The sequence below is a fragment of the Triturus cristatus genome, chromosome 2_1 (assembly GCF_964204655.1).
Source record: "Triturus cristatus chromosome 2_1, aTriCri1.1, whole genome shotgun sequence".
Taxonomy (NCBI): Eukaryota; Metazoa; Chordata; class Amphibia; order Caudata; family Salamandridae; genus Triturus; species Triturus cristatus.
The window spans coordinates 576,687,839-576,710,113 of NC_140581.1; positions in this window are offsets into that span (position 1 = coordinate 576,687,839).

Consider the following 22,275-nt stretch of genomic DNA (forward strand, 5'->3'; position numbering starts at 1 on the left):
TCAGGACCTCCGGCTGGGCCCCTGGGGGCCCCGGGGATGGCGGGCTCCGTCCTTGGTCCTGCCGCGTGCCTGTGACGGGGTCCGGAGGGCTCGGGGAGGCTTCCCCTGCGCCTTCAGGCCTGGGAGCCCCGGCTTGGTCCAGAGCCCTGCTGGGCCCATGGTCGGGGGCTCCGTCCCCAGGCCCCGTCGCCCAGCCTGCAGCACTGCCAAAGGCCCGGGACGGGGTTCCGTTGTGGCCGGGGAGCCTCCCCTTGCTTGTCTGTGTTCAGGAGCTCCGGCCGGGCCCCGGGGGGCCCTGGGGAGGGCGGCCTTCCCACCCGGGCTCCGTCCTGGGTCCTGTCGCGTGGCAGGGTGCCCGGGACGGGGTCCGGAGGGCCCGGGGAGGCTTCCCCTGTGCCTCTGTGCCTGGGAGCCTCGGCTGGGTTCAGGGGCCCAGCCGGGCCCCTGGTCAGGGCCTCTGGCCCTGGGCCCCGTCCCCCGGCACTGCCAAAGGCCTGGGACGGGGTTCCGTTGTGGTCGGGGAGCCTCACCTTGCTTGGCTGGGTTCAGGACCTCCGGCCGGGCCCCTGGGGGCCCAGGGGAGGGCGGCCTCCCCACCCCGGGCTCCGTCCTGGGCTCTGCCGCATGGCAGGGTGCCCGGGGCGGGGTCCGGTGGGCCCGGGGAGGCTTCCCCTGTGCCTCTGGGCCTGGGAGCCCTGGCTAGGTCCAGGGGCCCCACCGGGCCCTGTCCCCCAGCCTGCGGCACAGTCAAAGGCCCGGGAAGAGGTTCCATTTTGGCCGGGGAGCCTCCCCTTGCTTGTCTGGGTTCAGGAGCTCTGGCCGGGCCCCTGGGGGCCCCGGGGAGGGCGGCCTCCCCACCCCGGGCTCCGTCCTGGGTCCTTCCGCATGGCAGGGTGCCCGGGAGGGGGTCCGGAGGGCCCGGGGAGTCTTCCCCAGTGCCTCCGGGCCTGAGAGCCCCAGCTGGGTCCAGGGGCCTGGCCGGGCCCCATGCCGGGTGCTCCGGCCCTGGGCTTCGTCCCCCGGCCTGCCGCTCTGCCAAGGGCCCGGGACTGGGGTCTGTCGGTCCTGTGCAGGCCTTCCCTGCTTGTCAAGGTGTCCGCAGGCCCCGGGTCTGAGGGCCCATCGGGTCCCCCACACAGCCTCCATGGCTGGGGCCCAGCTGGGTCCCTGGGCCTCCGGTCCCCCATACCCCGGCGCCCGCTCACTCTTTCGTTGGGGCACAGACCGACCATTTCGTGCCCGGCCATCTGGTCGCGCCTGTCCCCTCGGCCATCTGGTCGCGCCTGTCCCCTCAGCCATCTGGTCGCGCATGTCCCTTCAGCCATCTGGTCGCGCCTGTCCCTTCGGCCATCTGGTTGCGCGCAATGCTTTCCAATGGGGTGACCAGATGGCCGGGCTAGCCTGGAAGTCTCAATGAGGGTCCATTTGCCTCCCGGATCCCAGCGAGGGCTCCAGGAGGTCGGGTACATTCGCCCCTTGGGTCCCCTCTGTCACCTCATGTGCACGGATTACAAGAAGGATGGGTAATTTTCCTCCGGATTACTAGAGTATGTAATAATAAAGGAGTACAAAGATATCCCGTCCAGAACCCCCAGTCAACTTACTTCTATGCTCACATACTCCCGTTAGGCCCCTAACGCTATCCTCCTCGGCCCGAAAGTTGCTGCGTCGCAGCAATCGCGAATAGTAATGCTTGTTTAGCAGTCACGTGATACCGGTAGAGCGCGTGTGACTATACCCGCCTGGTGACTGATCCAGCAACTGAACTCCGGGCTATAATTTTAGACCTGGTGAATGAGGCCGAGACCTTGGGTCATATCACTAAACATGAGGCGGATTTTCTTACCAATAGCAAGCATATTTTTACACCCTGCCAAAAACACACAGAAATAGAACACCTCCGCCAGGTCGACCCATCGTGTCAGGGATCGACTTTTTGCTCAAACCCTTGTCACGGTATTGCGATTTCTTCCTCAAGCCATTGATCCAGTCGATCAGCACCTACCTCAAGGATACAAAAAGTTTATTGGCATTATTACAGGATATTGTGATTATGGATGGACCATCATTCCTGGTCACAATGGATATAGAAAGTCTCTATACCTGCATAACACAGGATGATACCATTGGAGTCATCGAGGCGACTCTGCAGTCAACCACATGGGACTACGTCACACCTAAGGAGTTCGTGGTTTCATGTGCTACCCTTGCACTCAAGAAAAACTTTTTTGATTACCAAGGAGAGCTTTACCTACAGTCGACGTGCACTTCAATGGGCAGGACCTTTGCCCCTAGTGTTGCCGGGCTGTATGTTTATGACTTTGAGTGCAAACCCTTTTTGTCAGCAAGGAACCCCTATGCACCCTATGTATCCTTTTGGAGAAGGTACATAGATGACGTGCTCATCATCTGGCAAGGTACCGAAAATTTACTCTTGGAGTTTTTTGGGTGGGTTAACACATGTGAGCCCAACCTGAAGTTTACGCATTCTTATAAAGAAGACGAGATAGTCTTTCTCGACGTGGTTATCACCAAAGTTGATAACCAATTTCGGACCAGGACACATCATAAACCAACAGCTAAGAACAATCTTCTTCACTTCTCCAGCTACCATCCTTGTCCATTGCGGGAGAATCTCCCTTTTGGCCAATACTTACGGCTCAGACGCAACTGCAGTTAGGTTACGGATTTTAAAATCCAGACCCAAGACCTTACAGTTAAGTTGAAGAATCGAGGCTATCCGGATAAGATCCTTAAACAGAGTTGTAAAAGGGATAGAAATCAAAATAGGGAAGCTCTTCTAGAGGAAAACCTGTCAAGAACCACCGAGACTATACCTCTCCCTTGCGTGACTATGTACAACGCAGCTTCCAATGCAGCTTCCAATGTAAATCTATTAAGAAACACTGGAAGATCTTGGAGAGCAACAATCACTTTTGCGAGAAACCGTTGTTCTCCTATAAAAGAGCAAGGAGCATCAAGGACACACTCATGCACACACGCCCAAGAAAAATGGACAAAAATGCAGACAGAATGATTTTGAATACTTGGGCCTTCCGCCAGTAACGGAACACTTTCCATGTGGGTCGTGCAGTGTTTGCCATCTAACTTCCACCACAAAACAACTATCATTGGAACCCGGCAAACAATGGTTGCAAAGGTCTCACACGAACTGTAACTCTACCAACGTGATATACCTGATCATATGCAATTGTGAATTCAGGTATTTGGGAATGACAGGATGAAAAATAAAACAACAAATTTGTGAACATCGGAGTAATATTCGGTGTCGCAAGAATACCACAAAACTCACAGAACATTTTTTACTGTCCAATCATACCACGAACGACCTGAGCTGGACTATTATTGAAAAACCTTATGTAGGTTCAAACAGCCACCAGACGCTCTTTGAAAAAGAACAGCGGTGGATTTATCGTTTGTCCACACACCACATAGGACTCAATGATAATATTCCTTGGGGCTCAGTTCTGAAACGTTAACCTCCATTTCATTTCTGAACAGTGCTATCCGGATCTCAAGTGCATCCTTTTTATTAGAGATCTATCCAGATACTGTCCCTCAGACTCTTGGTTTATATTGCACCAAAAATCTCCCAGTAAATTATGTATCTGTTTAAATGCAATTAAAACTAGAATTGGGAATTTCTCCTATTTCTAACCATTACTGTGAAATCATTACATATTCATTTGTTGAAAGTGCCATCGTCCAATTTGCCTTTTACACCATTAATTATGACTTTTTCATTAGTAATTGAGCTATTTCCACTACTATTAGGTTTGTATGACATTAAGTCTGGGTCTGATGATATTGAATTTTGAAATAAGACTTGTTCTCTCTGCACTGAATCAGGTTTGTCCAAACTTTGTTTCTGAGACTGACTAATAAAGTTCAGTTCAATACCCCAACTTCTGCCCGGTCTAGTTGTTATTACATCATAACCCGGACGTAGCACATCACACGCACTCTACCGGTGTCACGTGACAGCTAATCAATCATTTCTATTCGCGATTGCCGCGATGCGGCAACATTCGGACCGAGGAGGATAGCGTTAGGTGCATAACGGGAGTATGTGAGCATAGAAGCAAGTTGACTGGGGGTTCTGGACTGGATCCCTTTGTACTCATTTATTATTACTTACCGCTTACGTTCTTGCACCTTGTGTTTAGATCCTATCAGCATACCGATCACCCCTCTCGGACCCATGACGCAAAGCGCGTCTAATTCTTTTGTAAGCTACCATGTTTTCCATACTAATAGTGGTCTTCCGCATATACATACATATATCTATGCACTTGTATCTACCCGTACTGCGCTCTTTGAATGTCTATGTGTGTTTTTATTAGGAGCACGGGTCACTGAGCACCAATAGTAATGACTATATTACACACTTTGCAACGCGTAAATTATGTGCGAATTCGCCTTCATTAAGAGGGTGGGATATACTACAGTGGTTTCTTCTGTAGTTTGGACCCCTCTGCCAAAAGAAAACTATTTATGACCGGAGTGGCTGTATCGAATGGGCACGCATGCCAGAGACAAGGGCATTAGTTGTGTCACAGTTTGGAAACGTTTCCGTTACAGAGCACGGGATTGCTTAAGCACCTCATACCATTTGGATGGCCTTTAAACAGTTGACCACTGATTGTATTGTACAACTTTATGTGTGTCATGTTGATTTTTCTTACAGAGTCTAGTGGCCTAGGAAATCCCAGGAGGCCTAACTGGTAGAACCGTGAGTTTTACCGCACACACAGTTCCATTGGTTAGGGTGTGCCTTAGCGAGCGCATACCGCCATGGAACTCTTTCGGTCCTGATGAATGCTTAGCAAATATGCATAGATAAGCTGAAACATGTTGACCATTTTTTATCACGTATTCTATCAAATCGGACGGTCCTTGTCAACCTAACCATCCAGTTACCGTCCGTCACCCTTTTTAACGGTCGCTGGTTTTCCACCATTAAAATTAGTTCTGGTTAAAACCTGCCACCTTTTAAAATTCACATCACTTATCACGCGCACATCCTTGCACAAAAAACCTGCTCCGCTGTAACTCAGGCATTGTAGCACACCAGGGAGGCATTCGGCCTCTCTGGTGGGAACGCATTGATGAAGCATGTCACCAACTAGGTTGGTGAGTGAGGGTTCTTTTAAAGAAATAAGTTTTTCCCTGTGCTGTTCTATTTCCCCAATATAACAGTCACTCTTTTGTTGTTTTTGAGTATAATTTGTAGGGGGAATAAGAGTGACTATCCCTCTCTCTCTCTTGTTGTTTTCTATACTGATTTAAAACTCACCATGTCCTTTATGGGTAACCGCTATGATTCTAATATAATATTATTATAATGAAGTTTAATTGACCAATGAAGGTGAATGTATTTAATGACGTCTTATGGTTTGGCTGTGTGGGACTCCAGAGATTACCAGGGTACCACAATAGTACTTTTTAAAAGCAAACCCATATATAGTGATATTTACTGAGGCACCTGTATACTCTGGCTCTTAAAAGAGCCTTCTTTCTAACTTTGAATTTTAGATTTAGATATCCCGCAGTAGAAGGTGGTGGATGTTAGTAATGAAGATGTTGTTGCCAGCTACAGTGAAATGAACACCATCTGCACGATAAAAGGAAGTAGTTGAAAACACAGTTTTGTTGATGTGTCTGCCCATTATTTCATACTTTGCTGCATTTTGAATTGAGTACTTCCATTTAATCCTTTGACAAATATTAAAATAGACAAAATAGGAATAAACTCATTAAAGATGTGAAAATAGCTTTCATCTCAATTTTAATTTGACCACGTGACCAATATCATTGTCTCCACAAAGAATAATTATAACATGTGGATACCCAAAAACAGTAAGTGAGGACATGAGAGGTAGGATATTGTTCCACCTTAACCCCTTCGATGCTCATGACGGAGTGGTTCCGTCATGAGCATCGGTTGGGCTGTGCTTAAGACGGAACCGCTCCATCATAAGCACAGCCCCTGGGGGAAGCGCTGGCGCTCCCTCCCTGGCGGCTCGATTTTGTCACCAGTTGGGGGGTTGGCAGCGGAAGAGTTTCTGCTGCCACCCCCGACCACCCCCACGCTTCCCCATGACATCAGCGCACACAGCGCACGCCGACGTCATCAGGAAGCGCTGGGACGCCTGGAAGCCATTTGCTTCCAGGCGTCCCAGCAGGAGCAGGTACACTTTAAACTCCGGTGGGGCCGCGGGGGTGGTTTTTGTAAGTATTGAGGCATCGGGGGAGAGGAAAGAGTATTTCCTCTCCCCTGATGTCTCAATGCTGGGCATTCCTGCTTCACGATCGCGCACAGCATCGCGATCGTGGAGCAGGGATGCCCCACTAGACACCAGGGATGTCTTTTGTATCGTTAGGAAGTGACCCCTTGGGCAAGGGTGCTTCCTGGGGGCTAAAAGTAGTATTAAGACTTTCCTGCCCCGCTTGGGGGCAGATCGGTCGTGTATGTAGCCGTTTTTGCTCCCAGGGGGGGCAGAAAAGCCCACTAGACACCAGGGATGTCTTTTTTAGCAGTAAGGAAGCGACCCCTTGGGCAAGGGTCGCTTCCTGGGGGCCCAATTATTTATCAAGACTTTTCTGCCCTCCCTGGGGGCAGATTGGTTTTTTTGTAGCCGTTTCTGGTCCCAGGGGGGGCAGAAAAGCCCACTAGACACCAGGGATGTTATTTTTTTGCGTAAAGGAAGCAACCCCTTGGGCAAGGGTCGCTTCCTGGGGGCCCAATTATTTATCAAGACTTTTCTGCCCCCCTTGGGGGCAGATCGGTCTTTTGTGTAGCCGTTTCTGGTCCCAGGGGGGGCAGAAAAGCCCACTAGACACCAGGGAATTAGTTTAAATAAAAATGGAAGTGACCCCTTGGGCAAGGGTCGCTTCCAGCGGGCAATTTTTTATAATATATATTTGGCCGCCCCGGGACAGATTAGCCTGTTTTTTTCCTGCTGTTTTCTGCCCCACCTGTCACACAACCCGATTGACCATTTGGGTAGTAACATAGCATGTTATAATGTTTATTGTTATATTTTTTGTGAATTGCAATTGTAATGTTTTTTTAAAAAACTTTTTTGTTCTAGGTGAAGGCTTTTGCTCTTTCCAGTTTGCGGTTTCGTTACTGGTGGTTCTGCTGTTTGTGTAGTTTGGTAAGAGACTTTTTTTTGTACAATGTAAATGTGTTTGATTTCTCTGCATGAATTTTGTTTTGCAAATGGTGTAATAATAGCAGTATGTTTGGTTTTTGAGTGTCAAAAACTGTTTGCATTTGTGCTCGATGTGTATTTTGTTGTCTTGTGAGTAATTTTGTATTTTTTCTTCTTTCTAGTTGGATATCGTTGGTTTTTGCTGTGTCACTGCAGAGTAGGTTCTGGTGAGTGTAGCTGTCTCTTGTAATTGAATTCTATAGTTTTTGAGTACATTGATCTTTGTGATAATGGTACACATTTCTTTACTTACTTGGTTTGCACATTGTTGGTTGTTGTTGACTTGTTTGTGCAGTCTTCTATCTTAGTAAGTATAATGGCCAGCCGCAGGATTACTGCTCAGCAGGTTGTTGGTTTGCTGTTTGAGTCTTCCTCTGACCATGGTTCAGAGACTGACTCTGCATCTGAGGGAGAGGAGGCAGGGGACGATTCTGGCAGTGAGTTTTATCTCCATATGGAGTCATCTGATGATGAAGATACTCTTAGTGCGGATGAAGTGCCTGTGTTAGAGGAAGAGACTGATGTGCCGATAGTGCAGCAAGAGGCATCTGGGCTGCAGCCTGGGGCTGCAAGGCTTCCCGTTGGTGTAGTGTGGCAAGAGGCTTCTGGGCTGCAGCCTGCGGCTGCAAGGCTTCCCGTTGGTGTAGTGCGGCAAGAGGCATCTGGGCTGCAGGCTGGGGCTGCAAGGCTTCCCTTTGAAAGTGATGACCTCTGGGTTGCCCCTGGCATGGTGCAGCCGGCATTGCCAGACTTTACTGGTGTTCCAGGGTGTAGAGTGAATACTGAAAACTTTTTGCCAATACATTTTTTTCTGTTGTTTATGGACGATGTGTTTTTGGCAGAGATTGTTGAGCAGACTAATTTGTATGCCGAACAGTTTTTGAGGAAGTGTAAAGAAAAAACTAACGCCTAGGGATTAATGATATTTCTATGTTCTGGTGACGAGAAAGATTAATTATCTCCTCCCTTGAGTTATTTTATCCTCAATGTGAACTCTGTTGTCATTATTTTTGATGGTCATACACGGTAATTCCAACCCAACAATGAGTATATCTTTCCTTAGATCTGCGTCTAAGTATATTTATTGTTTTATATTTCAGCATCAATATATAAAGAGATTAATCTTTCAGACATATATACAAAAGCATTTATAATCTTTACAATCTTTACTTACAAGAAATCAGAAATCAATGAACATATACATCAACGACACCCTATATTTCAATTCGGATGCTTATAGGATTAATCTACTCAAGCATTCCTTTCCAATGAAGATCAAACCTACTCGAGAACTTTTGAGATCTTTTTCATTATGATCTCTACATTCATAAAAGTACTATTTTAAAGTGAATCCAAAATAATCAATAATTCAACTGAATGTCTTCCAAATCGTTGTCGACGCGTTTCAGCCACAAAACTCTTAAGGCCTCATCAGGACTAGGGCACATGTATATATATAATTTCTTCGAATTTCACCTATAGATACAAATTCAATATTTCTGTATTACTAATTTTATATGTACAATATAATACAAACATATATCATTATTTACACTATATATACACATCGGAGCATAGGACCGGGTCATATGACCAAAAAATTCCAAAAAATTACATTCCAAGAGAAACACTGAAGTGACGGGCCAAAAAACCAAAAATATTGAATTTGTATCTATAGGTGAAATTCGAAGAAATTATATATATACATGTGCCCTAGTCCTGATGAGGCCTTAAGAGTTTTGTGGCTGAAACGCGTCGACAACGATTTGGAAGACATTCAGTTGAATTATTGATTATTTTGGATTCACTTTAAAAGAGTACTTTTATGAATGTAGAGATCATAATGAAAAAGATCTCAAAAGTTCTCGAGTAGGTTTGATCTTCATTGGAAAGGAATGCTTGAGTAGATTAATCCTATAAGCATCCGAATTGAAATATAGGGTGTCGTTGATATTTCTGTATTACTAATTTTATATGTACAATATAATACAAACATATATCATTATTTACACTATATATACACATCGGAGCATAGGACCGGGTCATATGACCAAAAAATTGCAAAAAATTACATTCCAAGAGAAACACTGAAGTGACGGGCCAAAAAAAACAAAAATATTGAATTTGTATCTATAGGTGAAATTCAAAGAGTAGGTTTGATCTTCATTGGAAAGGAATGCTTGAGTAGATTAATCCTATAAGCATCCGAATTGAAAAATAGGGTGTCGTTGATGTATATGTTCATTGATTTCTGATTTCTTGTAAGTAAAGATTGTAAATATTATAAATGCTTTTGTATATATGTCTGAAAGATTAATCTCTTTATATATTGATGCTGAAATATAAAACAATAAATATACTTAGACGCAGATCTAAGGAAAGATATACTCATTGTTGGGTTGGAATTACCGTGTATGACCATCAAAAATAATGACAACAGAGATCACATTGATGATAAAATAACTCAAGGGAGGAGATAAGTAATCTTTCTCGTCACCAGAACATAGAAATATCATTAATCCCTAGGCGTTCGTTTTTTCTTTACACTTGTTTAAGTACCCAGATGCCAAAAGGGTTATTATGGGTTCCCCCCTTTCTTCTAAAAGGAACAGTTTTTGAGGGACAACAGTGCCAGTCTTAAGCCACACTCTAGAGCTACCCGGTGGACTCCCACAAATTTTGAAGAGATGAAGAAGTTCTTGGGTTTAACTTTGTTGATGGGCTTACTAAGGAAGCCATCAATGTCTTCATATTGGTCTACTAGTCCCTTGATGGCAACTGCTATTTTTCCGGCAGTCATGAGTCGTGACAGGTATTTGCTTCTGCTTCGGATGATGCATTTTGTTGATAATGGTTTAGCGTTGCCACAAGATCACCCTGAGTGTGACCGTCTTTTTAAGATTAGGCCTGTCCTTGATCACTTTGTTCATCGATTTTCTGAGATCTATGCTCCTGGGAAAGAAATTGCAGTGGATGAGTCTTTGGTGTTGTTCAAGGGCCGCTTGGTTTTTAGGCAATACATTCCTAGTAAGAGGGCACGCTATGGAATTAAGCTGTATATGCTGTGTGACAGTAGGACTGGAGATGTCTCTAATTTCAGGGTGTACACCGGTAAGGAATCCAGGATTAACCCCCCTGGTTGTCCGTCCACTTTTGGAGTGACTGAGAAAATTGTTTGAGACCTTGGTAGAGGATTTTTTAACAAAGGCCACCATTTATATGTAGATAACTTCTACACTGGTGTGCGGTTGTTCAGGGAATTGGCCAAAGTGGACACTGTTGCTTGTGGCACAATCCGCTCTAACCGTAAAGGTTTCCCAAAATAACTTGTTTGTCAAAAGCTCGTGCGGGGACAGTGCAGTGAGTTGCGTTGCGAGGAGCTTTTTGCTGTGAAGTTTTCAGACAGGAGAGATGTCTACATGCTGACTATCATCCATGATGAAAGCACTGCACCTGTGCCTGTTTGGGGTCAGGTCGCTGAAGCGCGCAAGCCTGTGTGCATTTTAGACTATAATAGGCACATGGGTGGTGTTGACAGAGTAAATCAGAGGTTGGAACCTAACGCTGCTCTTCGTAAGGCTTACATTTGGTACAAGAAGTTGGCTATCCATCTTTTCCACTTGGTAACCTTTAATGCTTTTGTTGTGTTCCAGAATTCTTGCCCTGAGTCAAAGATGACTTTTGCTAAGTTTCAGGAGTCTCTAATAGGCAGCCTTGTTGTAGTGGAACAGGCAAGTGTTCCTAGAGTTGGAGTGCTGGAGGATGTTGCTAGATTGAGAGATCGCCACTTTCCTGATCACATTCCTCCCACACCCTCAAAAGATTTTCCCAGTAGGAGATGTAGAGTCTGTTGGCGAAGAGGTACGCGGAAGGAGATTCGTATGTACTGCCCTGACTGTCCTTCTAAACCTGGGCTGTGTGTCCCTGCTTGTTTTAGAGCGTAAGACACGCAAAAAATTTTTGGGGAGCATTCATGAGTGGTAAAGTGAACTGCCTGGTCTGTATTCTTTGAAAAATTTGATTCTGTTTTAAGGTTGGCGTTAGTGCAATGTATTTAGTTGCTGATTATGTGTTTGTAGATTTGTATCTATTTGCGATTTGTTTGTGTTTTTATTTTTGTCTAAAAACATCCTAAATGTGATGGCGGTGTGTGTAGGCTGGCGCTTGGCTGTTGGTGTGTGTGGAATGGCACTTGGTTGGCGGTGTGCTGGAATGGTGCTTGGCTGGCGGTGTGCATGGACTGGTACTTGGCTGGCGGTGTGCGTGGACTGGTGCTTGGCTGGTGGTGTGCATGGACTGGTACTTGGCCGGCGGTGTGCGTGGACTGGCGGTGTGCGTGGACTGGTGCTTGGCTGGTGGTGTGCATGGACTGGAGCTTGGCTGGTGGTGTGCGTGGAATGGTGCTTGGCTGGCGGTGTGCGTGGACTCGTACTTGGCTGGCGTGTGCGTGGACTGGCGGTGTGCGTGGACTGGTGCTTGGCTGGTGGTGTGCGTGGACTGGAGCTTGGCTGGCGGTGTGCATGGATTGGCGATTGGCTGCTGGTGTGCCTGGACTGGCGATTGGCTGGTGGTGTGCCTGGACTGGCGTTTGGCTAGCGGTGTGCGTGGACTGGTGTTTGGCTAGCGGTGTGCGTGGACTGGTGCTCTGCTAGCGGTGTGTGTGGACTGGCGCTCGGCTGGCTGTGTGTGAGTAGTGACTTGCTGCTGGTCACTACACACACTGCTGGCTGAGTGCCACTCCACGCAATCTATCAGCTTGTGTAGTTGCTGTGTCAGGAATGTGGGCGTGTGAAAGTGATGGGCCCTTGAATGGCGCTGTGTGCTGGTGTGAGTTTTGTTATGTGATGGGCCCGCAGCTGGCGGTGTGAATGGTTTTGTATGTCTCACACGTATGAAAGGTGTATGAATGGCCTGTAAAGAGGTTGATGCCTTGTCGTGGCTTTACAGCTCACGAGCTGTGAGTCAATGGTTCAGTGTCTCGCCCTTTCAATTATTAACAGTGCATTTCATTTTTGTGAAATCACTTGCTAATACAATTGTATATACTGAACCATCACTCACCCTCGTGCCAACTCCAACCAGTATGTGTGTGTGCTTGAGGATTAGATGGCTGTGCAGTAATATTTGTCTTTCTGAAGCAGGATGTACCTTGTCCCTTTTTGTGAATTTTGTAATGTGTTGCTTTTGTGCCTGGTGGTGTGATGGTCTTGTTTGTATCACGTATGAAAGGTGTGTGAATGGCCTGTAAAGTGGTTGGTGCCTTGACGTTGCTTTACAGCTCACGAGCTGCGAGTCATTGGTTTGGTTTTTTGTGAATTTAATTATTGACAGTGCATTTCATTTTTGTGAAATCTCTTGTTAATAAAATTTAATACACTGAACCATGACTTGCCCTCGTGCCAAATCCAACCAGTATGTGTGCGTGTTTGAGGAATAGATGGTTGTGCAGGAATCTTTGTCTTTAGTTTCTCTGTCAAGGTGTACTTTCCATGTAAGAATAACCCACCAACTGTAGCTATTGTCGAAAACCCATGGGAGTTCATGGTGATGTCTCTCTTGTGAAATCAAAACGTTTTTTTATCCCCAATGTTCTGCAAACCTCAAAATGTCTGTCACATTTTCATTGCAATATTGTTCCAAAATTCTCACGCTGTAGAAACAAACCAATAATTATGTCTAAACAATCTGGTTTCAAGGTGGGTCACGTGGGTTTTTGGCCCGGTGCTCGGCGGCCATCAAGGGAAACCTACCAAACCCATACATTTCTGAAAACTAGACACCCGTCGGCTTCCAGGGAGGTATGGCTTGCGTGGATCCCTGAACGTTTCCTTACCCAGAATCCCCTGCAAACCTCAACTTCAGCTGAAAAAATCACTTTTTTCACACATTATGGTGTGGGAAAGTTGTGGCATCACCGGGCTCATACAAATTTACCACCACCCAGCGTTCCCCCAGGACTCCCGGTAAAAATGGTGCCTCACTTGTGTGGGAGGCCCAAGTACCCGCAACAGGCAAAACGTTTTTTTTTCAGCGAAAATTGAGGGTTGCAGGGAATTCTGGGTAAGGAAACGTTGGGGGATCCACGCAAGCCATACCTCCCTGGAAGCCCCCAGCTGTCTAGTTTTCAGAAATGTATGGGTTTGGTAGGTTTCCCTATGTGCCAGGAGAGCTAGGGTTCAAAAACTACAGCTAGTCACTTTGCCAAAAAAGGGTAATTTTTCACTGCAAAATTGAGGTGTGACCACATTGCGTTTTGCGCCGTTTCCTGTCGCGGGCACTAGGCCGACCCGCACAAGTGAGATACCATTTTTCTCGTAGGACTTTGGGGAATGCGGGGTGGGTGGAAATTTGTGGATCCACGCAGATTCCAGAACTTTCCATCACAGAAATGTGGGGAAAATGTATTTTTTTTGTCAATTTTTTACGTTTGCAAGGGATTCTGGGTAACATACCCTGGTGGGAGGTACTCAAGTCACCCCATCCTGGATTCCCTGGGTGTCTAGTTTTCAACAATATATAGATTTGCTAGGTTTCCCTAGGTGCCGGCAGAGCTAGGGTTCAAAAACTACAGCTAGTCACTTTGCCAAAAAAGGGTCATTTTTCACTGCAAAATTGAGGTGTGACCACGTTGCGTTTTGCGCCGTTTCCGGGCGCGGGCACTAGGCCAACCCGCACAAGTGAGGTACCATTTTTCTCGTAGGACTTTGGGGAACGCGGGGTGGGTGGAAATTTGTGGATCCACGCAGATTCCAGAACTTTCCATCACAGAAAAGTGGGGAAAATGTGTTTTTTTTGCCAATTTTTTAGGTTTGCAAGGGATTCTGGGTAACAGACCCTGGTGGGAGGCACTCAAGCCACCCAATCCTGGATTCCCCTGGGTGTCTAGTTTTCAAAAATATATAGGTTTGCTAGGTTTCCCTAGGTACCGGCAGAGCTAGGGTTAAAAAACTACAGCTAGTCACTTTGCCAAAAAAGGGTCATTTTTCGCTGCAAAATTGAGGTGTGACCACGTTGCGTTTTGTGCCATTTCCTGTCGCTAACACTAAGCCGACCCGCACAAGTGAGGTACCATTTTTCTCGTAGGACTTTGGGGAACGCGGGGTGGGTGGAAATTTGTGGATCCACGCAGATTCCAGAATTTTCCATCACAGAAATGTGGGGAAAATGTGTTTTTTTTGCCACTTTTTTAGGTTTGCAAGGGATTCTGGGTAACAGACCCTGGTGGGAGGCACTCAAGCCACCCCATCCTCGATTTCCCTGGGTGTCTAGTTTTCAAAAATATATAGGTTTGCTAGGTTTCCCTAGGTGCCGGCAGAGCTAGGGTTAAAAAACTACAGCTAGTCACTTTGCCAAAAAAGGGTCATTTTTCGCTGCAAAATTGAGGTGTGACCAAGTTGCGTTTTGTGCCGTTTCCTGTCGCGGACACTAGGCCGACCCGCACAAGTGAGGTACCATTTTTCTCATAGGACTTTGGGGAACACGGGGTGGGTGGAAATTTGTGGATCCACACAGATTCCAGAACTTTCCATCACAGAAATGTGGGGAAAATGTGTTTTTTTTGTCAATTTTTTAGGTTTGCAAGGGATTCTGGGTAACAGACCCTGGTGGGAGGCACTCAAGTCACCCCATCCTGAATTCCCCTGGGTGTCTAGTTTTCAAAAATCTATTGGTTTGCTAGGTTTCCGTAGGTGCCGGCAGAGCTAGGGTTCAAAAACTACAGCTAGTCACTTTGCCAAAAAAGGGTCATTTTTCACTGCAAAATTGAGGTGTGACTGCTGGAGCGGGTAAAATAAAATATTTTGGTATACCCAATCCATTTACATAAGTTTTATTAAAACAATTAAAGAACTAATTCTAATGAATAATGATGTGTGGTAATTGAATTAATCAACTTTATTAACCAAGAGAATACACGTGGGAATGCATTTGCATGGCTAAAATAATAAAGTGAACTAAGTTTGTACGCATATTAAATGTATATGTTTAGTTTAAGCAATTTTAATGTGTTTTGCGCTTAAATAAACCAGCATTAACGGCTTTAAATGTTGCATATGGCTAGATAAATGCATACACATAAGGGTATTAATGAGGGAATAACATTGTTTTATTCATTTCTATGTGTTAATTACGGTTTGTGTTTCTTTTACCTTAAGTTGACTATTTCGGCATGCTAAAAGATGGCCTCCAACTGAATCCACACTAAAGTACATGACTTCATGCAATTGACAATGGAGGAAGGCGTCTGCACTGACTACGTAGCAACCTCTCCTTGAACCCCTGAACCAGGTCCATGAAGACTACTCTGGGCGAGATGCCAATGTCCCTGAACACGGAAGAAAATGTTGCAAACTAGGAACCAAAGCCACCTTTTCACAATAGACTGATACTTTCCTGACCTGGGAACGATTTTCCCATACGCCTAGTTTAATACATCATCCGTATGAGAACTTTTAAATTGTTTCTTATAAATTTGGGACGGGCTGAATTCAGCCAATGAAAAGCCTAGAAATTATTAAATGTATCTGTTATATGTAAATTTCAGTATAAATATTAGTAGTCCAGAGAGGAAAATTAGGTTACCACCCAACGAGCTTGAGACGCACCCTGATCGATGCTATTCACTATGCTGACAGCAGAGGACGGGACGGTAGACTCTTTGATGAATTTCTGAGGACCCGATTCTGACTTAGAGAATGACAATTAGCCAGAATAGGTAATTATGACACAAGATACTATTGCATTTGTTAGGATTTTAACCTGCAATTTAATTAGATAAAGAAAAATTATTGTTTGAAGAACTGTGTCGAGTGGTCATTTCTTGAAATGTTTATTTTATTAGTATAAGAATTGAAGTGTTTGTCATCAAATCTCTAGTTCAACTAAATGATCCGATCGTCCTCCGGATGGAGGAATTTTTAGGGTTAAATTAAATAGATGTGGTTTCCTCCATCCAAAGAAAATAGAACTGTAGTTCGGAAATAAACAAAGATCTCTCCTCTGTAGGCACGGATAGATTGATGAGAATAAATTTTGGTGTTATGGGCCCCACCAGCGTATGATGTATGTATGTGCGTGTGACTGTGGAATCATTCCGTCCGTGGAAGCAGGAGGAGATTTTGTGTTCTGAACTGCACCATGACCACGTTGCGTTTTGCGCCGTTTCCTGTCGCGGGCACTAGGCCGACCCGCACAAGTGAGGTACCATTTTTCTCGTAGGACTTTGGGGAACGCGGGGTGGGTGGAAATATGTGGATTCACTAAGATTCCAGAACTTTCCACCACAGAAATGTGGGGGAAATGTGTTTTTTTGTCAATTTTTTGGTTTGCAAGGGATTCTGGGTAACAGATCCTGGTGGGAGGCACTGAAGTCAACCCATCCTGGATTCCCCTGGGTGTCTACTTTTCAAAAATATATAGGTTTGCTAGGTTTCCCTAGGTGCCGGCAGAGCTAGGTTTCAAAAACTACAGCTAGTCACTTTGCCAAAAAAGGGTCATTTTTCACTGCAAAATTGAGGTGTGACCACGTAGCGTTTTGCGCCGTTTCCTGTTGCGGGCACTAGGCCGACCCGCACAAGTGAGGTACCATTTTTCTCGTAGGACTGTGGGGAATGCGGGATGGGTGGAAATTTGTGGATCCACGCAGATTCCCGAACTTTCCACCACAGGAATGTGGGGAAAATGTGATTTTTTGGCAATTTTTTAGGTTTGCTAGGGATTCTGGGTAACAGATCCTGGTCGGAGGCACTCAAGTCACCCCATCCTGGATTCCCCTGGGTGTCTAGTTTTAAAAAATGTATAGGTTTGCTAGGTTTCACAAGGTGCCGGCAGAGCTTGGGTTCAAAAACTACAGCTACGCACTTTGCCAAAAAAGGGTCAATTTTCACTGCAAAATTGAGGTGTGACCACGTTGCGTTTTGCGCCGTTTCCTGTCGCGGGCACTGGGCCGACCCGCACAAGTGAGGTACCATTTTTCTCGTAGGACTGTGGGGAATGCGGGATGGGTGGAAATTTGTGGATCCACGCAGATTACAGAACTTTCCACCACAGAAATGTGGGGAAAATGTGTTTTTTTTGTCAATTTTTTAGGTTTGCTAGGGATTCTGGGTAACAGATCCTGGTGGGAGGCAGTCAAGTCACCCCATCCTGGATTCCCCTGGGTTTCTAGTTTTCAAAAATGTATAGGTTTGCTAGGTTTCACAAGGTGCCGGCAGAGCTAGGGTTCGAAAACTACAGCTACGCACTTTGCCTAAAAAGGGTCATTTTTCACTACGAAATTGAGGTGTGACCACATTGCATTTTGTGCAACTTCCTGTTGCGGGCAGTAGGCCAACCTGCACAAGTGAGGTACCATTTTTCTCGTAAGACTTTGGGCAACACGGGGTGGGTGGATGTTTATGGATCCACACAGATTCCAGAACTTTCCACCACAGAAATGTGGGGAAAAAGTGTTTTTTTGTCAATTTTTAGGTTTGCAAGGGATTCTGGGTAACAGATCATGGTGGGAGGCAGTCAAGTCACCCCATCCTGGATTCCCCTGGGTGTCTTCTTTTCATGTGTAAATTTTCATTGTGAAAATGTGGTGTGTTCACGTTAGGTTTTGAGTCACTTCCTGTCGTGGGCACTATGCCTACCCACACAAGTGAGGTACCATTTTTATCGGGAGACTTAGAGTAGTTCAGATTTGTAAAGCAACTGTTATTACCTATTGATTTTTGATGCATTTATCCCTTCCAAATGAAAGACATTGTTTAAAAAAAATGTCATTTTGAACAATGACCAATAATTCTCATGCTAGTATTGAAGAACCAGGCTGAATTAGGCCTGGTGGTGCAGGGTACGCCTGAAATCTTCTGAGTTCGCCTTCTAAATGTACAGAGACACGGAACACTCTGTTGGCATAGGAACTTCAATTTATTAGCTGCAGCTAGGTACAGTTGTCCTGGTAGGTTCTCAGGAGACTGCCACTTCAATCCGTGGCTCACAGTCTTTTATAGCGCTTGAATCCCCTAAAGCAACAACCCCCTCAATGTGCAATAAAAACAAACAAATCATCCACTAGCAAACATTCTTTGTACAAGATACAGGATAATAGGTAATAGATATTCCTTCCCTAGGGTTGTGTTCTCTACCTGACTCTATAGGCCAGGTGGCATGAGCATTCCTAAGTTAAATTAATTTACAACAGTACGTGTTTGCGTGTTGCTGGTGGTGATTCGTAAAACAATTGGACAGGCAGAGAAGGATCACCAAGGGTCAATAGATGGTTATCACGGGAATTAGTTGCTTCGAGCCGGGTCTCAGAATGTACTTTGCTCAGAGAGACAGGAAAAGGTCGTTTAACATGTTACAGTACAGAGTATGAAAGAAACGCTACGAAGGTCGTCGGTGCCTGAGTGAGGGCAACATCACAATGGTGTCAATACGCAAGATGGAGCCGTAATCAAATTTCCTCAGAATGAGTATTCCCAATTTCGAAAATGTGCAAATATGTACTGTTTCTAAACTCTGTAATTTGTTCCCATTTCAGAAATACATAGGTGTCTTTCATACCGATTTTTCCATGTATACATTTTCCCACAATAATTGCTATATACCCGGAACATAATATAAAACCATTACAAAATGCTGCTCAGTTTTTTACTCTGGGTTCGTTGGGCTCTTGGTGAAACTACAAGTCCTATATATCCCCACAACCAGGAAGGTCCAGCGGATGTAACGGTACATTGCTTTCAAAGAGATGTCATAATTAGAAGAAGTTACAGGTGAAAACGTTGACACAAAAGGCTGCTTTTTTCAACTAATTTTTAATTTTTCCTATATTTAACCGTTAGTTTCTATAAAGAAACCTTGATGGATCTACACAAATGGCCCCTTGCTGAATTCAGAATTGTGTCTACTTTTCAAAAATGTATAGCTTCCCAGGATCCATTATTGCTTTTGTACCCATTTCTACCATTAACTGGAAGGAGGTTGAAAGCACAAAAAATAGCAAAAATAGGGTATGTCCCAGAAAAATGCCACAACTGTGTAAAAAATGTTGGATTTCTGACAAAAATCTGTCATTCCCTAAAAGCTGGAGAAATTGTAATTTCAGCCTCACAAACCCTTTTTTGATACCAAAAAACCAGACGCTTTCCATTTGCAGCCAGTTTTTCCCATTTTTTCACAAAAAAACAAAATGTTGCTATATTTTGACTAATTTCTGGGAACCCTCTAGGAGAATCCACAAACCCTGGGTACCTTTAGAATTCCCATGATGTTGGAAGAAAAGGACGCAAATTTGGCGTGGATACCTAATGTGGTCAAAAAGTTACAGGGGCCTGAGCGCGCACTACCCCAAATAGCCCAAAAAAGGCTTAGCACAGGAGGGGAAAAGGCCTAGCAGCGAAGGGGTTAAACCTCTTTTACCCACCCATGTCATGTTAACATTTTATATACCTAAATTACTCTCAATTCCTCTTCCCTTCGCATACTCTATAGTCCAAAATACACAACTGTGCCCAAAAATCCACACACAAAGGATCTTCTCTTAACACAAGCAAAAACCTTCAATAGGCAGTGAGAGAGTGTTGTACAGTGACATTTCTATGTACTACCCTACAACACTGACCCCTGATTTTGAATGTAATATGGTTTTTAAAGAAACAGGCTGATTGCTTTAATATGATAATGGGATGGTAATGTATCCCAAAAACTACTACAGAAGGCCATTCATTCCAAAAAAGAGTATACTGCAAAAATGTAACATACAGCAGAGTATATACAGCTATTTAAGTACAACTAAACATTATAACTGTGTCCAATTATCCCCACACAAAGCATCTTCTTTGAACACAATGACAAATAACTTTGTATATAACAAAATTTCGGGCCTGATTATGATGGCGGTCGGACATTAGGTAATGGAACCGCTTGACTAGCTGTCCGCGGTCTCGCTACCAGTATTACGATGCGACCACCTACAAGTCGTGAGCAATGTCAGTGGTGGCTGCTCCACAGGGGGCGATGACAGAAAACAGCCAATCATTGTGTCCCCACTCACTGAGATCAGCCCACCACATAAATATTAACACTTCTTATTTTAGCTTAGTTTACCTTCCATTATTCTTCCTCCTGTGTGGGTGTAACATTCTTCATATAGGGGCATGGTTTCGTCATTGAGTTGAGGTGAGGCCAATACTGAAATGCATGTGTTTGTTTGGATAAGTGTCTGGCTGTGTCCAGTCTGACATGCGCAGTCCAGGCCTCCACTATCTGGACTGTCAGGTAGTCAGGGACTGCACAGACACAGCCCCCAGGGCAACTATGGAGAGTCGGTTTAACCTGCTCAGCCAAATCCTGGCGCTGTTCTCATGCTCAAAAGCATGAGAGCAGTTTCGGGATTGGCTGGTAGCACATCTATCTCCTTTGGCTCGGCATGCACATGGGCAGCCACGGCAGCAAGGGGGCAGGTCCATGACAGAAAATGGCCAATCATTGTGTGGCTATATTTATAAGCCACACGGTGATTGCAAATGATCCAGTCTGGTGGTTTACTGCCGCACTGTCTTCTGTTTGCACCCATTTCACCTGTGTGACAATTGTAGCATGTGTACGTGCATAGGACCTGCCCTAGGTGAGGGAATCCTGCTGTGAACCCGACTGGTGACCTGGTAAGTACAACATTTGGGAGAGGAGTTGGCCTAACGGCTAGGGCGCTCGACCTAGGACCTGGGGAACTGTCTTCGAGTCTTGGTAATGACGCTGAACATCCTGTGATTCTGGGCAAATCACTTAATGTCCCTGTGCCTAACAAATAATGAATGTATGTCCAAATGTAACGTAACTGGTGCTATGTAAAATGCTCTGATACCTGATTGGATTCGGGTCAAGTTCGCGCTATACAAAACTCTGCAAAAAACATTTGAGATGAAATCACGCTATGACTAATTTCTATACATCTCAAGTGCATCTTAGACAGGCAGGTAGGGTGCAAGAAGACCCAAGAGCGTGTTATTTGCAAATATTAATGACTGCTGGAGCAGGAACAGAGAAAGAAACATGTAGGCTACATCTCTTACATCCCATAATGCTGTGTCAGTGTCCGCAGTATGTCTGCCATAACTTGGAAAAGCTAGCAGGGCACTTCGAAAGTGAGTGTTGTGAAAGCTGAACTTGGGAAAATTTGTGGCGCTGGGTTGTCAGGTATGCGGAAGATGCACCTCCGATAATCTGACATGGCCCAATACAGAGTCACATATAAGTAGCAGTGTGCCCTAAGTATAGTTGAGACATGAAATTGAATTAGGAACTGTTACATGACAGTGAAATAATCCTTCTCTATTTGTGCTACCACCTCACTGTTTTTTTCCAAAAAAGGAAGGGTAACATCAACCTCTTCACGTGGCGTCATTTATCAACAGGTAAATATCCTTTAGGTATGTAGCAGCTTGTCAAGTGCCATGCTTCGCCTTCCTGGCTATTTCACTTTGTGATTTTATTCTTCCAGATCTGCTCCATGCTGCTCAGCCTCCGTTCAATGCCGCAGCTGCTCTGCTGAATCTGCTTTTTGAGGTGGGCCCCTATTTCATTAAGCTGAACTCTTTCTTTCCATACATACCGCACCCACTTACAGCCTGGAATTGTATACTACAATACCGGTCTGTTCCTGCTCACTAGGAGCATGCCTGTTCACACGCACCACAGCACCCCATGTTCAACTATTAATTTGCACCTATTCTTTCCCTTCATTTTTTTGGCATAGGAGTTTTCAGTGTTTTCTTTCTTCAGTTCCCCCAAGTTAATTATTTACATTGGGCAATCTGAGCAATCCTATATTGACTATTGCTTACGTCTTACGTGGGCAGTTCATAGTACATGTGGCCTGATGCAGGGGTTTAATATGTCAAATTGGGTCATAATTGGCACATCATTTTAATGTTGAATGTTGAACTAATTATGTTTCATGTGATCAATGAACACATCGAACATAATTAAATACAATATTTTGCATCAATGTAATGGTCATGAAAGCCTGTATGCCAAACTTTTGTACTAA